The sequence below is a fragment of the Dermacentor andersoni genome, chromosome 1, assembly GCF_023375885.2.
Source record: "Dermacentor andersoni chromosome 1, qqDerAnde1_hic_scaffold, whole genome shotgun sequence".
In the NCBI taxonomy this organism is placed as follows: Eukaryota; Metazoa; Arthropoda; class Arachnida; order Ixodida; family Ixodidae; genus Dermacentor; species Dermacentor andersoni.
This window is the reverse complement of record NC_092814.1, coordinates 171,583,729-171,600,825: the sequence shown is the minus strand read 5'-3', so window position 1 is coordinate 171,600,825 and position 17,097 is coordinate 171,583,729. Positions and strand designations below refer to the sequence as shown.

General features: G+C 46.8%; 1 protein-coding gene across 4 annotated transcripts in view; it reads right to left on the bottom strand.

The window, feature by feature from the left end:
* Positions 1-17,097, bottom strand: part of nvy (CBFA2/RUNX1 partner transcriptional co-repressor nervy) — a 155,710-nt gene that overhangs the window by 47,097 nt on the left and 91,516 nt on the right. The gene's annotated exons all lie outside the window — the stretch shown is intronic.

The window sequence follows — 17,097 nt, the reverse complement described above, 5'->3', positions numbered from 1 at the left end:
CAGCCGCTGTTAAATTAGGTATGTTCGCCCGAGGAGCAGTGCACTTTCGAAGCCCACTGTCGGCGTTTAAGAGACGCACGTGTGCAACTGCCAGTTGATTCTCGGAAAGATTTCGACGTTTATCATAGCTGCATCGCAATGCTGCGAGAAGAAAGCGGTCAATGCCAGCGTCACGCCTGTGAGTTGGCATTGGAAAATCGCCTCTCTCTTCTCCTCTCGTCATATAAGGATGAGTTTTCTTATTAGTATCCAACGCTTCCATACCAAGTGCTTTTTTCTCTTGTCAACTATCATTAGCCTTTACATCATGACTGCTTTGCACATTGTTCACTACCCTCCCCCCCTCCCCCCCCCCCACACACACACACGCCCACTCCCTAAGTCAGAACAATAGATTTCTACTCCGCCGCGGCTGACCTCGAATACCCCTTCTTAGTGCAAGCGCTTGTCTCCGGCGCAGACTTCAGCCGCCTTACGCAAGCGAAAAGGCCCATTCCGTCATTCCACAGACAAGGTAGCTTTAAGTGGTCGGTTTACCTCGGGAACGAAGAATAAAGAAGTCATCTTGTTCGGCATTCACCGAGAGACTTTTTTGTGTGGTTCGTTGTACTTAAAATCCGTCTGTTGCAGCAGCTTTCTTATTTAGTCCTTCCAGTTGTTTACAAATATGACCGAAAATCAGAAGAAAAAAAACGTACCTTTGTAACTCAATAACCAAAATGTCATCACAGTCATACAAAATCTATTTATTGGGACATCTACGTCGGGCAAAATTTAAAATATTCTACCACGCTCTGAAGTATACCCCAAATTTACCGGTAGGACTTCTGTATAGAACGCGCACAAACAATGTAATTTTTCACTTCAGCCGTAAATTCATACTTTCGTATTTGCCCACTTAAGATAATCTGTCAGGTGCAGTACGCGGAACTGTGACTTTTTCTAGTACAGAGTTACGAATTTTTAAGCGACGTGTTTCATTAAAAAAATTTTATGTGGATTTTCGGCAATTTGTTCTACTATTTTGGAGACCTCCAATCAAAATGTTGCTTTTAGTAGTGTAAAAAAATTAGTTTTCTGTCATTATAATGGAATGAGTTTCCCTCAAATTAGTGCAAAGTTTGTCCAACGAGAGCATTTGTGCGTTTCGGATGTATTTGAATATAGAAAGTCGCAGTTGGCCCCCGAGATAAAGCTAAAGTTGCCTCTTAAAAAACAGATGTCGGGCACTATATCAACGGAAGAAAGGGGGTGGGCGGTGCTGTATGCTATAAAGACGGCCGGCCCCAGCTCGAAATTTAATTCCCCGTTGTCTAAATGATTCAGTCTGTAAGCACTTTGATCGGAGGTTGGAATAGTACGAAAGTGTGACCATTTGTCCGCCTCGTCGCCGAGCAGTAGCTCGCATTCTTGGGCCTGCAAACTATTATTCGAGCATCTGACGTGCATGGAAGGTTCTAGCGCGTCGAGGGCTTCACAACTCGTGCTGAACTGCCGTACTATGAGGTCGCTGCTTGGGTGAGATACTCGGTTTCAAGAGCAGATGCGGGTAACGCTTTTTTATCGACATAATCTGCAAAAAAGTGGCGTTCGCCAAGGACGCCCGAGCGGTGTAGCGCTATGCCCAGTCCACTGACAGGAAGCTCATTAAGTCGGCGAGAATAGTTACCCGTCAAAGCTACTAGAGTGAAAGATTGCGGAAAAAATTCTTAGGAAATCTTGGAAGTAGAGTATACAGCGTGTTTTCAGACATGTGCGGTATTCGCAAATACTTGCAATTTGTGACAAGACGCACTGAGGAGGTTTCAGAAAAAGTTTATTTTAGAGCTGCCAAGCCTGCTCCTCGTAAAAAGGAGATGTAAAGTACGATAAAAGTTTATGTGAAAAAAAAGCTCCTTTGCTTGGACCAGGATTGCCCAGCCCCACACGATGAAGCTTGCCAGTTGGAGGAAAATGAAAAATGAAGGTGACTCAGCTAATCACAGAGTCGGAAGTAGATGCACGTTATACTGATACAGTAGTAGTAGTAGTAGTAGTAGTAGTAGTAGTAGTAGTAGTAGTAGTAGTAGTAGTAGTAGTAGTAGTAGTAGTAGTAGTGGCAGCAGCAGCAGTAGTTGGAGGAAAAGGAAAACAAAGGTGACTCAGCTAACCACAGAATAGGAAGTAGATGCAGGTTATAGTGATATAGTAATAACAATAGTAGCAGCAGTACTTAGCAGAAGTTAGTAGTTAGTATTTAGTTAGCTAGTTAGTTAGTTAGTTAGTAGTAGTAGTAGTAGTAGTAGTAGTAACAACTTGGAGAAATACGGAGGCATAGGTTCGCTGAAAAAATCGAGGAAGAGTCAAGGTTGCCGGTGCACGCAATGTTGATTCAGCGAGATTATCGGCCTCCTTCGCGCACAGAGCTATAGAGATAGAGGTGGAGGAAGAGAAGGCAAGAACGAGTATTCAAATAAAGAAAAGATACTAAACGAAGAAAAATCAATCAGGAATAACAGTTCTTTATCAGAATTACTGTCATCATCATCATCATCACCATCATCATCATCATCATCATCATAATGTTTTATGTCTACTGCAGGACGAAGGCCTCTCCCTGCGATCTCCAATTACCCCTGTCCTGCGCCCACCGATTCCAACTAGCGCCCGCGAATTTCCTAATTTCATCGCTCCGCCTAGTCTTTTGTCGTCCTCGATTGCGTTTTCCTCCTCTTGGTACCCATTCTGTAACCCTAATGGTCCAACGGTGTCTAACCTGCGCATTACATGACCTGCCCAGCTCCATTTTTTTCCTCTTGAGGTCAATTAGAATACCGTCTATACTCGTTTGCTCTCTGATCCAAATCCCTCTCTTTCTGTCTCTTAACGCTATGCCTAGCAATCTTCGTTCCATCGCTCTTTGCGCGGTCCTTAACTTGTTCTCAAGCTTCTTTGTCAGTCTCCAAGTCTGTGCCCCATATGTCAGCACTGTTAAATTGCACTGATTGAACACCTTCCTTTTCAATGATAATGGTAAGCTTCCAGTCAGGAGCTGGCAATGTCTGCCGTATGCGATCCAACCCATTTTTATTTTTCTGTGAATTTCCTTCTCATGATCAGGGTTCCCTGTGATTAATTGACCTAGGTAAAGGTACTCCTTCACAAACTCTAGAGGCCGACTGGGGATCCTGAACTCTTGTTCCTTTGCCCGGCTGTTTATCATTATCTTTGTCTTCTGCATGTTTATCTGCAACCGTACTCTTACACTCTCTCTGTTAAGGCCCTCAATTGTTTGTTGTAACTCGCCTGCATTGTTGCTGAATAGAACAATGCCATCGGCCAACCTAAGGTTGCTGAGGTATTCGCCGTCGATCCTCACTCCTAAATCTTCCCAGTTTAATAGCTTGAATACTTCTTCCAAGCAGGCAGTGATTAGCATTGGAGAGATTGTGTCCCCTTGTCTGACCCCTTTATTTATAGGTATCTTATTACTTTTCTTATGTATAATTAAGGTGGCTGTGGAATCTCTAGATATTTTCCACGGTATTTACGTAAGCGGTCTGTACTCCTTGATTACGCAATGCCTCTATGAATGCTGGTATCTCTACTGAATCACATGCTTTTTCGTAATCTATGAAAGCCATATAGAGAGGCTTATTGTACTCTGGGGATTTCTCGATAACCTGATGAATGACATGGATGTGATCCATTGTAGAGTTTCCCTTCCTGAAGCCAGCCTGTTTGTTCCCTTGGTTGACTAAAGTCCAGTGTTGCCCTTATTCTATTGTAGATTATTTTGGTAAATATTTGATATAATACTGGGAGTAAGCTAATGGGCCTATAATTTTTCAATTCTTTAACGTCTCCCTTTTTTGTGGATTAGTATAATGTTTGCATTCTTCCAGTTTTCTGGGACCCTTGCAGTCGATATTCACTTCGTATAAAGAGCCGCCAGTTTTTCAAGCATTATGTCTCCTCCATCTTTGATTAAATCGACTGTTAGTCCATCTTCTCCTGCCGCTCTTCCTCGTTTCATGTCTTGCAAGGCCCTTCTGTCCTCATCACTAGCTATAGGAGGAGTTCCTGTATACTGTTCATTATTGTTTCGAATAGAGTGCTCCTGAGTCCTCTGGGTACTGTACGGGTCAGTATAGAATTCTTCCGCTGCTTTTACTATAGGATAGAAATAACTTTAAGAAAGTGCCGGCAACCGACGGTTTATCGCGTCGTGACGCTGGCCAAGCGTCGACCCGGGGTTATACCCTACTCTGCACTACCCCAGTTGGGCCCGTTTGTAGTGGGACATGAGGCTTGTGCTTTTCGAGCGCACCCCGGGCCTGCTGCACGGCCCATAGTTGTGTGTCCTTGTCTGCAGACTGCAGTGCACCTTGAAGTTCGGGCGGGTAAGTCCTGGAGGTAGCTGCCGTCGGGAACCTGGCACAGCCCCACATGATGTGCCATTGGTCCGCCGGACGCGCTGCACAAACACCGCACAGCCCACTCGGATAGAGCTCTGGGTGAAGCACGTGCAGCATTGCGGGGGCGAGGAGTGACGCGGTCTGTATTTGCCTTAGGATTACGGCCTCCTCCCGACTGAGAGCCGGGTGGGGAGGCGGCATTGTTCGTCGAGCTAAGCGATAACACTTCGTTACTTCGGCATAACTGGTCAATATGTCGTTGGTTTCGAACCACCACACGGAACGGTCACTCGCGGTGGCGCGGAAGGTAAGCGATCGCGCCGCCGAATGGGCCGTCTCGTTGCGGTTCGGTGAGGATGCACACTCGCCTACGTGCGCGCGGCCGCCGGCGCGCATATTCGTCCCTTGGCAAAGTTACTAATCTTCGAGATTGCTGATGATATTACCCTGCTTAATTTTCAGTGCATACATGTTGGTTTGTCTATATATGCCAAGTTTATTTCTCACCGATTTCAGGCTGCGTCCATATCTTACGGCTTCTTCAGTCTTTCTCGGGTTGTAATGTCGAATATCACTTATTTTCGCTTTGTTGATCAGTTTTGACAGTTCCGCGAATTCTATCTAACTCTTGAGTTGGACACTCATTTTTTGTCGTTTCTTTATTACGTCCTTTGTTACTTGGGAGAGTTTGCCTACTGGTTGCCTTGGTGCCTTGCCTCCCACTTCAATTGCTGCCTCTGAAGCCAACCTAGTTACGGTTTCATTCATTAGCTCTATGTCATCATCATCTCTCTGTTCTAAGGCAGTATATTTGTTTGCAAGTACCAGCCTGAATTTGTCTGCTTTTGCCCTTACTGCCTCAAGGTTGACATGTTTCTTCTTGACCAATTTAGCTCTTTCTCTCTTCAAATTGAGCTGAGCCCTAGCCCTCACTAACCTATGATCACTGCACTTTACCTTACCTCTCACTTCTACATCCTGTACTATGCTGGGATCAGCAGAAAGTATGAAGTCAATTTCATTTCTTGCTTCACCATTAGGGCTTTTCCAGGTCCACATTCTGTTGCTACACTTCCTAAAAAAGGTGTTCATTATTCGAAGCTTATTCCTTCCTGCGAATCCTACCAGCATCTCTCCTCCAGCGTTCCTAGAATCGACGCCGTTGTTTCCAATTGCTTGTTCACCAGCCTGCTTTTTCCTCACTTTTGCATTGAAGTCGCCCAATACTACAGTATATTAAGTTTGCACTTTTCTCATCGCTAATTCAACATCTTCATAAAACTGATCTACTTCCTCATCATCGTGACTGGATCTTGGAGTGTAGGCTTGTACTACCTTTAATCTATAACTCTTGTTTGATTAGGACTACAGCTACCCTCTCATTAATGCTGTAGAATTCATCAATGTTGCCAGCTATGTCCTTATGGATTAGGAATACTACCCCGTATTGCTTCTTATCTAGGAGACCTACCTCTATAGCAGATGACATGTCCGTTATTCCGCAATGTATAAGCCTCACCAGTTCTTCTAATCTCACTAAAGCCGATGATATCCCAAACAATGTCTGATAATTCCTCAAAGAGTCCTGCTAAGATAGCCTCACTCGAGAGGGTTTGGCTGTTACACGTTGCAAGGGTAACAGCCATACCGTATCCATTGGCGGTCTGTCCGGATCCAGAGATTCTTAGCACCCTCTGCTGCATTACAGGTCTGACCGCCGCCTTGGTCAGGTACTCCGCAGCTGCTGGGGACTGAGGGCCATGGGTAATTGAATGACTCATTTGGGAGAGAGTGGCTTAATACTGCACCAGGGAAGCCAATTCCTGATCTGTGAGGGAGTGTCTTGTTGAAGCTTTGTGGGCCTTCCTAATTTGGTTGTATTAGCATAGCCCCACTCGATCTCGGCATCTTTTTCCAGTGACAGGCATCACTCCAAGCATGCAGAAGTTGTGCACTGGAGGAGGTGAATTTCAAGCTCACCATAATAAAAAAAAAAAAAAAAAACTTATAGCGGGATTCGAACTTCCGACTATGGCAACCGAGCATTCGCCATAGCTCAGTCAGATAATCATACAGGCGGCGAGGCTACCTTATCGCCGACAAGTACAGCCCCGAGGGCCCTACATGCCTAAAAGCTTCTTTGATTTGTTCGCGATAGAGGTGAACTCAATATGGAAGGATTTCTAAACGGTTCCGGCCTCGTAGCTCCGGTGTCGCACGTGCGCAGGTGACACGGCGTAGTATTGCTCAATGGTTCCAACATCGTGGTTTCGGAGTCACCCGTACGCATGCGGCCATGAACGCGGCTAGATATACGATACATGTTCGGCGAACTTGAACAATATTTAAATGTAGTGTAGAAAGAAAATGAGAAGAAATAAAAACTTTCAGCGCTTACCGGGAATTCACTGGTTGTGTGTTCAAGGCGGTACACCAAACAATTGACGGTCTCGGATGCCTGTCGAATGCATCGAAGACTTTCCGAACGAGACGGACCTGGTACTGATGCGCCGCGCAAGGCTGAGACTTCGGATGTGAGGAGGGTGCACTGACTGAGACTTTCACTCAAAGGCAAATTCTCAGTGGCGAGATGGGCCGCCAAACAATAGTTCTGAGCCGCGCGTAAAATATGCGACCTTGGAAGCGGCCTTGCTCTATGGCTGGAAAGCGCTTATACGACGCCTCCTTTAAGCTACAGCGTAAGCTTCTGCCTGCGATTAGTTAGACATTGTATCTACACTTCGCGCGGGAGGCCTATTGACGTCCCGTTTGCCGCCGAACTTGCAATACTTGTAATTTAGCAGTTTCGAATGCGCGCTCGTGATCTTTTGAGTAAAAACGAAAACCCGCGAAAACTAATATAAGTGCGAATGTAGAGGAAATAGATGGGTGCGAACTACGACCTTTTTTACATGATGAAGATCTGTATTCTGAAATTTGCTACTGTTGTCGCTTCGTTAATTTTCTTATGATGTGCGTCATACTGTAAACTGTCTCATCATATTTTCTTTTCCTTTCGCACGACAATTATTTTTTTCCCTGCGGTATAGAGCCCATACTACTATTCGTGTTTTGAATAATAATAACTTCGAATAATAATAATAAAATTACTGTAAGTGAAGGGAATTTAATCACAGTGCAGTGGTGATGGCCACTCGCTTTCACGTGGCAATGAGCTAAAATAGCAAGAATGTAAGATAAAAATTAACATCGCAAGTTTAATTAAATAAGAACGAACCCAACGACAAATAAACTAGAGATGCGATAAAAAGCACAATGAGTCTGGATGACAGTTAATGTACAGAACTGGACAGTTATACATAGCGCAGTCTGTGTGCATATGCAAGGACTTCGAAAAAATATGCAATTGCATACGTTTCTAATATGACTACAGAACTGGACAGTTATACATAGCGCAGTCTGTGTGCATATGCAAAGAGCTCGAACAAATATGTAATTGCATACGTTTCTAATATGACTACTGTACGAGCACTAAAAAAAATAAAGGAAGAGGAAAAAAGAAAGGGAACTGCGCTCAAATACATAGCCAGCAATGGTCGAAACTTAAACGCTGCTTACTCCGACACTAGAGTCGAAGCACTTGAAATTAATGTCCCGGCGGCACACTCTCGGCACTGCGGGTACTCCCCTTCTCGAGAATAACGGCCCCGGGGGCCAACGGATTTGCAAGCGTGCATATGAACTCATCCAGAAGAAAGCTTACGCCGGACAAGTCGTTAAACCGTTCGCGCGCGCCAAGGAAGCATGTCTAAGGGCGGTGGGGAGGGGGGAGGGCGGTTCGAACCCGGAGGAGGGAGCAACTGAACACCGAGTGTGGCTCTGGCAAGGACTCTCTGCCTTCGTTTGCAGCAGCAGAAACAGCAAGAAAGCAAGCGAGGAGAGGACGCAGTGAAGCGAACGAGACCGCCATCTCCGGAAATATCACCGAACACGGATTGCTCAAGGTGTACGCGCCCGCCCCCAAGAACTGCAAACAGCTGCGAGCGCTCGGGGAAATGATGGCTAGGCGCAGAGAAAAAGAGACAGAGAAGCACACACACACACACGGGCAGGAAGCGAAGAATGTGCCGCGCGGCGTAAGGAAGCAGTCGGGTTCATGCAGGCCACAAGCGCTAAAAAAGCACGCAGTGGAACTGCAGCGTGCGCGCTGCGGCGGGGGCCGGGCGCGCTAGCGACGCGGAGGTGACAGCTGGCTAGCATCTGTTGTCGACTGCAAAGATGTTTCCTGGCCAGGCGCTTCCCTCGCGCACAGGCGGCCCTCCTCGCGCGCAGGCTGCAGCAGGCGCGCAGCACTCGACTCCCCCCTGCTTTTTTTTTTTTTACCCCGCATATATTTTTTTTTACCGCGCGCTCCCGCGTAGCGCGCGTTGGCCACGCCACGCTCAGTCGCCGCCGCGCGCCAACCACGGACTGACGCTGCGACGCGGGACTCTCCGCGGACGGCGACCGTCAAAAGGAGAGAGGCGCGGTGTTGCTACACCTTTGGCGATAAAAAGCACACGCGTGAGGCGCTCGTCGCATACGGGCAGGATTGTTTTAGCAAACGCGAAACGTCCCTTCGCTTTTTCTGAACGGTGTATACACAACGCGCTTGCATGCGCTGCGCCATCATCGCATAAAGCCGGCACGAGCCTCGGATGAACCTCTTCTGCGTGCCATCAGCACTTCTATAAACTCAAATGTGGCCCGATGCAAAATAGACGAAGCGGTAACTGGAAGATGGAAGCCTCTGTTAAAGGAACTGAGGGAGGGAAGGGAGACGACTCAGCACGGGTGCCAACGTTATGATGCAATGAGCTGTCCTCCAAGTGTTGCGAAGTAAAGCATATTGGGTTCAGGAACCCAAAACATTAGCTGCGGCTGCGGCATGTCGCGTTTCAGTTTGCGATGTAAAAACGGCCTCGCGAATGTCATGAGCCCTCACTGTATCGGGAGAATCGGTCTCGGCGCGACTTTCTGCGGCGTCTCGCAAGCGGCGATCGAGAAGGTCAATGAAAGTTCGGCAATTAATTCAGGTAGACAAGCCGACAATGATGACCTGCTGCTTCACTCATTGTAGCGGGTTGGCATGCGAACTTCAGCGTGGCAAGTGAAAAAGTAAAAAGAGAGAGAGAAAAAAAAAGGAAAACGAAAACAAACAAATAACGCGCGCTCGAAGCAAACGTCATGAATTGAGAGCGAAGATAAATGAAGGAGTACCCGTCACTAGTCTTGGTCCGTCTTAGCAGCACTGCTTCTCTCCAGCGCTCGAGGCGCCGCTTTGAGTTTATCAGTCGCGCTCGGAAAGCTCAACGCCGCGTAAAGAGGTTGTGGTGTCAACGAGGGTAAGCTGCTAGAACTCTAGCACGATGTGCTTGGTTGGCTCACTGGGACTGCCACGCGCGCGACAAAGCACAGAAATTAATTAAAACTGTTACGCAAAGCGGCAAAGGGACAGAACTTTAGCAAGAAAACAAAACACGACACCCAAACGCGAAATATTAACTGTTGATAGTTTGCGCTCGGGTGTTGTGTTTTGTTTTCTTGCTTAAGTCCAGCCCCTTCGTTGCTTTGCGTAACAGTTTTAATTATGTCTGACCAACTAGCCCCCTGCGGAATTCCCCTTAAACACAGAAACCACATTGACAATGGGTGTCCATATTCAAGGGCTCGAAGCGCTGCCGTACGTGCATCGAACAGGGAGCTTGAGAGTCCGTGCACACTAATTATTCGATATTGCTTTTGCGCTTGTGGTATACCATGAGAGTGGTCTTGCGGTTCGTTGCTTCGTACCCCATTGCCTCTTCTTTCTTAGGCTGACATTGCAGCATCAACCTCGAGTACGACCCAGAGAATGGGAACTATTGCTACAGACGATAAACACAGTTCAGTCATTCCGAGCGAAGACACGTCGCTGATATATAAGCGTATACTTGTCGTTCCCAGCGATCTGGCTGTATGAACTGTAGGAAGCCCCCGTTGACAGCTTGCTACATGCATCTTGAGCCTCGAAGCTAGGACAGCTAATATCCTCTTGATCACCTTTTTCGCTACTATCCAGTGGCACGCCATTACTGTGCGGCCGCTCGAGGCGTTCTCAGGTTGTCGCTGCCGAGCAGAGCACGGCATTGAGGAATGTCAGGCAGCGAACGTGGACGAATCTTCAGCAGTCCTGGAGGTAACAATCAAATAGTCAGAACCTGCGGCGCCGAATGATGCACTCTAACGCACAGCATGTTGGTCATACATGTTGTCTTCCAAGCACAGTTACATTCCCAAGTAGTTATAGGCCGTGCCGACAGAGAGGCTCTCGCTTCCTAGACTGCGTTCTCACGCATCACGACCGCGAAAGACAAGAAATAGACACCTATAGCATTTGGACAAACGTACGAAAAGCGATGTCACAGTTTCAGCCAGGGCCTGGCTTTCGTCATTGCCTTCGCACGGCCCTGCCGAAGGCCGAACCGATGAATAAATGATATATATAAATGACAAATCTGTTCTGCAGAGTACCACAAGGTGGAGGAAGTATCATGAAAGGGAAACATTGTCATCCACCCGAATGTAGCACGAAGCTACAAAGGGAACCCGTGCGGGTTTCTCGGAAAGAAGGCTTCGCAGTTGGGGAAAAATTTGTCCTGGTGCGGGATTCGAGCCCGGGATCAATGCCTTTCCGGGTCGGTCGCTCTACCATCTGAGCTAACCTGGAGGCTAGCAGATCGCAGCGCGAGGCCGAATTAATCGACAACGTGAAGCTCAGGGCACAGAATACGACACATCAGTTCTGCGGAACTCATAAAACTCAGTGCCCTTCCACTCTGTGAAGAAGGATGACCAGAGAAGCTGTGTATGTGGGCCCCTTAATGGCGAACTGCACCTCCGCTGCGGGTAGGCCCGGTATTGCACCATCTTCGGTATCGGCCCACGTATGAAAAATTTGTCTACGCGCGGACGCGATCCGCCAGATCCTAGCCATAGACAGCTTCGCTGTAATATATGTATGAGTTGCAGGGCTCTCGTCTTTTCTGCCACTAGAACCAAATTATCCGCAAAATCGAGAGCAGACAGTTAATGTCCATTTCTCTCAGTGCTATATTTCAAGCGAAACCTGAGGTCAGACTTATGCTGCCCTTGCTCAATATCGGATACGTACTTTAAGGAAGAGAAGTGGGGAAAGCGCAGATACCTGGCGGCCTATAACGTAAAACTATTCCAATATGTTTTTATTCCAATCTCCTGACGTCAAATTTGCGTAAGCACCGACGCAAGCACCGGGCGGTCACCCGCAGGGTTGTCTGAACAGACCAATCAAACGCTCTCCTCGTTCATAGGAGGTCACTTTTGTTTGCTTGAAAAACGAATAACATTGCCTGCACTGAGCAGCTTGTCGTATCTAATTGGCTGACAAGAGGCGAGGAGAACGCTCAAGTGGAGAGGGATTCGATGGGGCAGAGCCAGTGCCCTGAAAATCGATAACCGGATGAAGAGGTTGGTGCCGACGTCTGCGATTGGTACGCTTTCCCTTACTTTGCTTGAGGTGGCTGGTCGAAAATCGCGGCGGCATGCAACGGAAGCTTAAGAATGACGCTAAAATGGATCCTCAGCAAGGAAGAGTTGACAGAAGGAGGTCGTAAACGTGCCGAAAGTGCTCGAAAACGTTAATCGGCCACGCAAGAAGTTTTATTATACACAAATAAACCCATGCTCTCCGGCAGGTGCGAGTAGCGGGCGCCTGAGCGATCGGCGGCAGCCATCTTTTATTCCTTTCGGAACGGGGCAGCATACGTCTATTCACAAGAAAATTCAGCCTTCTTCGGCATATTAATGCATCTTTACTGCGTACACGTCACTTTGACGCCGTGAGGTTTCGCGGTTTTGTGACGTCGCGTGACAGGCAGGTGAAGTGGGTGCAGCCCGAAAATTTTTAACCAATAGCCGGGGGCTAATGGCGAAAAGGCGTTGAATCAGAAATAACTGTTTTTCTTTTTTCGGTCAAATCATGCATAGTCAGTGTGTACACATCATATCAGATGGGGAGGTATCGCGGTTTTCGTAACGTCGCGTGACAGATAGGTGAAGTTGGGGTGGAACCAAAAATTTTTGGCCAATCGCGGAGGGCTGATAGCAGAATTGGAATAGAAAAGTTTGGAATAGTTTTACGTTATAGCACCCCTGCCGTGGGCATTGTAGACATCGAAAGCCCTCGGTGTCTATATACCACTACGGAATAAGCGGTGACAGTGAATCCCTCTCTAAGCTTTGCCAGGAATTTGCCAGCCGCAGCAATCCCAGCGAAGATTGAACGGATCACGTGAATGTCACCACAGTGTAGTAGTCGAATATGGGGTCCAGGCCCAGACTGACGCGTTTTGAAGCGAGCGACTTCCCGCACGTGTTTTTCCGGTGTATCCGTATGTGCCTTTTCTCTCTGACATGTAATCGGCCAGTTTATGAAGATAAAAAGAAGCCCTCTAGATTGCTGGGTTAGTAGATATTGGAAACATTTGACGGCAACGAATTCAAGCAGCCAGATACTTCATGTGTATCACTTATATAGGTATATATGCCGTTTTCATTAACGTCTGCTGCCAAAACTTTTTATCTTTGATCTGACATGAGCGATATACTGTTAGGTAACGCCGATATATCAACTATCTCCTGTTTGATGACCTTGAATGGTCTAAAATTTTCGAGAAAAAGACACCCGAAGGACGTCGTTATTCTCTGAAATCGCATTATTGAAACTCTTGTTGCCTCAATTGGAAGCTCCGCAAGCTATACTGTCTTTAGCGATTCAATGAAGGATTGCTAATCTTTTTCAGTTTGTACTGTTGTAGCGCGCGTAGGTTTCATATTTTATTATTCATTGGTTATGTTTGATCTACCTCTTGTGCCGCTGATTATATGGCCTTTGATTTCTACACCCTTATCGGCCCGGTGCTGTCTTCAGCTTTAGGACGCTCGTAAGCATACATATAAAGGGTGTTTCAGCGACCACTGGTCTCTCTTATTAAAGACGGAGAATTGAGATAAAATGATACAGTTTTGGGGGGATAAGTTTGCAGCAGCGGCATACATAATAAAGTATGCGACAATCGCCGATTAAGACTTTAATTTACTAACTTTAATTCATCAAGTAATCATTGAATGAAAAGCATTAGCGCGTCACGCTGTCGAAGCCGGTCACCCTTTGAAAGCATTACTGACGTCACTTCTTCTTTTATTGTCAGTTTTCAACATTAGCCATGATTTTAATAATGCAGAAAGTAGTTTTGCTCCGCAGTGGACAAGGAAGGCTTTTAGGGAACATGACAAGCAGTACGCTAATGCTTTTCGTTGCAGTTATGCGGATGAATATATCGAGAATGGTGTTAGTCTTTAGATACCTGCTCAGTAAACAAGCTTTCACCAGTTACCGGCCTCATTTCGGTAGCTGCAATACGTGCTCTATCATTAATTTCCTTGATGCAAACAAAACTTGCTAATTAAAGAGCTTGTTGGCCATTATCACAAAATTTTACGTACGCCGCTGCTACAAATTTCGGCCAGCAAAATCATCATTTTATGTTCAATTACCCGTCTTTAATAAGTTAGAAGTAGCCTTCGCTTAAAGAACCGGTAAAAAAGTACCTTTCTGATGAAAACTGTGATAAGCGTGTGATAAGGTCTGTGATAAGACCTCAGTGCACACTCCACTTGGAGACGTGCGGCGGCCCACATAACCGACCTCGCGTTAGGAGTTTTTCGCGCAGTGTGTTAAAAGCGAAAAACAAAAACACTTTCGCCAGAACTATCTGCGTATCGAGGATCAACGATGGCGTCACACTTTCCCGCCAAAGGCGATCATGCCACTTAACCGTGTCCATTTGCTGTGGCCATTTGCTGTGTGTACGGGTTCAACCTGGGTCCCTGTGACCACGCCCTTCGAACAGTTGTTTCGTTCTCGTGCGACACGCGATTTCTGCGCCGCCGACATCGCTATGTGCGCCCCGCTGCGATTAACGCAACTAATTGAGTATTTTAGTTTTGGTAAAGCAATTTTCAATTCCAGCGTACGCTCGTAGGGAAAGTCAACTAAACCCGTGCTAAGTTTCAGCTTCAAAATTTGATAATATTTTGTCAGCCCCACAATCAACCCACATCTTTGTACCATCTCCAGAATATTTTGCCAAGTATGCGCGTAATTTCTTCCAAGTTTCATTATCATACTAATTTTAGTTGTACAGCAAACGCTCAAAGCGTCGCGGTGCGTTTTATTAGTAAATAAATTTTAACACTTTGTGGACTTCCACAATGAAGCCGTATACAAGTTACTTTCCCTGCAGACGATGCGCGATGTTCCCCCTGTATTTTGTGAAAAATTATATAGCGACTTGGTTTTAATTCTGTTGTAATTAATGCAGCTGTGTTCTTTCTTTCTTTCTTTCTTTCTTTCTTTCTTTTTATTTTACTTTGTGCACGGTTACTTACGCCCGCTTCCAAAGCTGAGCATTTCTTACCTCATATGCGAGCAACTTTACGGTGTGGGTACGTTCCTATATCCCGCCTCACTTCGGGCGTCTTCAATATAAATAAATACGTGCCCGATGGTGGGGTCCAACCAGGATCCTCAGGTACGGAAGCCCTATGGCCTATACCCATTGAGTAACGGGAGCATGAGCGATTCTCTCATGCGAGCGTCATCTACAGCGCTTCGAGATGACAGAGGCGGGCGCCACGTCGCATAACAGCGATACCTTCGCGAGAGCGCGCGCGCCACACCTTGCCATGCTGTCCGTCGCGTGCGTCACGTCGTGTAACAAGTTGCGCACATAAAAAGTGAGATCACTCCGCATGCTCCCTCACATTCCACCGCGCTCGGAAACCCGTGGTTACTCCATCGCCGTCACAATATCTTTGTCGTCCTTACTGCTGTCGTCATACATACTCTCGCCTCACACGCACATAATTGCTAGCCTCATACGAACATGCTGGTGCATCTGGTAACGGTGTACAGAAACCCAAACGATGCTGGATGACCAGCTACCTGCAAAATGTATCGCATTACATCGATTCCCACAGTGCGTGTGATCCGCTTTTCTTTATTTCTTTTCTATTTTTGTTTCTGCCTGATTCTTTCGGACGCCGAAAACTGATTCTGGTGACATTAACAGCTTCCCTGTAAAAAAAAAAAAAAGAAAAACAAAAAAAGAAAAGGGACATCTACGACCCCGAATACAAAGAAAACGAAGAAAGAACTACGTGCCGACTTAAAGGCGATAGTACAGCCGGCTCTGCGCTCAATAAACTCGGCGCAAAGCTTTTCGTCAACCTGCATTCATCATTCACTGAATACGTTTGCTAATGAAAAATGCACATGCGTGTATTTTGTATAGAAAGCTTTTAACAGCTGATGAGGACCTGGATGTTGAATTGTGGATAATAACCACTGCGATCGAGTCACTGGACAGGAATTCCAGGCTGCCCATACCACTGGTTTTCTCTTCTTTTGTTTTTTTATTTATCTTTTTCTTTCGTTGGAACAATTTTTTTTATATATTAGCTGTGACGGATAACGTTGTCGCGCCTGTTAACGTGGATGACCGGAAGCGGCAAACATCCCTTGCGTGACACATTGGAATGTCGACGTGCCTGATTAAAAAGATTCAATAATTAACTTTCTGATTAGTCACTTGAGGGTACATCTTGATATTGAGAAATTGAAGCTGTGCCGTAGTGAAATCATGTCTGCTTGGAAGAAATGATAACCTAGCCTCACTTTCGATATATCCGTTCTTAGAACGCCTTACGAAATAAATTGTCGTTCCAGTTAACAATGTACCAGACACCTTCCTCTGGCAGTTCGAGACGATCTTAACTAGAACATGAGCGCAGTTTTCAGCAGATATTGGGGACCTATATCAAGAAAGTGGTGCGATATAGTCTTGGCAAAGGGGGCAAACTAAGCACACAACTCCGTCTCCTTCGGCTCCGTACGCACTGCAATCCAACACCGGTGGCAATAGTGAATGCAATGCCGTCGTTGGCTAGGTGGCGCCGTTTGCTCAATTGAACACGCGCACTCTCCCTTACGCCAAGCCTGGCCGCAGGTCTGAAGAGCCGGGAGCGCAGGCCGTTCCATGCGCACGCCTTCGATCGGCTGCCACCCGCGGCTGTCACTACAGCGGTAGGCAACCGCTGTTCAAACTCCCAAACAAGTCTTGGTACAAAGTCTAACCGAGAGCTGGTGCTGTTCAAATATACACTGTGCGCGCGCGGGGTTGAATGAATTGCGGGAAGCGGTGCGAAAGGGAGGAAGTGGGGGAGGGAGGTGCGCCATGTCGAGGAAGAGGAAACCAGGCGCCAAAGCTGCGCAAAGTCTCCCCATATGCGCCCAGCCGCTGTGACACAGCGGCAGGTGCGAGCCGCGCTGTTGACAATGGCCGCGGCGGCACATTCTTTCCGCCAGGTGCCGCAAAGGCACACAAATCGAGTCCGCCACATGTTCCCCCCAACGTCATGCCACAGCTTTTGACCTATCCGATGCTTTCTTCCAAAGGTACAGAACCTTCTCTGAAAAAAAAAAAAAAGATAAAAGTTCCACTTTGCTTGAAAAGATTTGTGAACTGGCGGCCTGCGCCCGGACAGAGGAGTTCGCAAGCACGGACGATTTATAAGAACGGGCACCGGTCAGCCTTCACGATGAACGAGTTACTGCGAG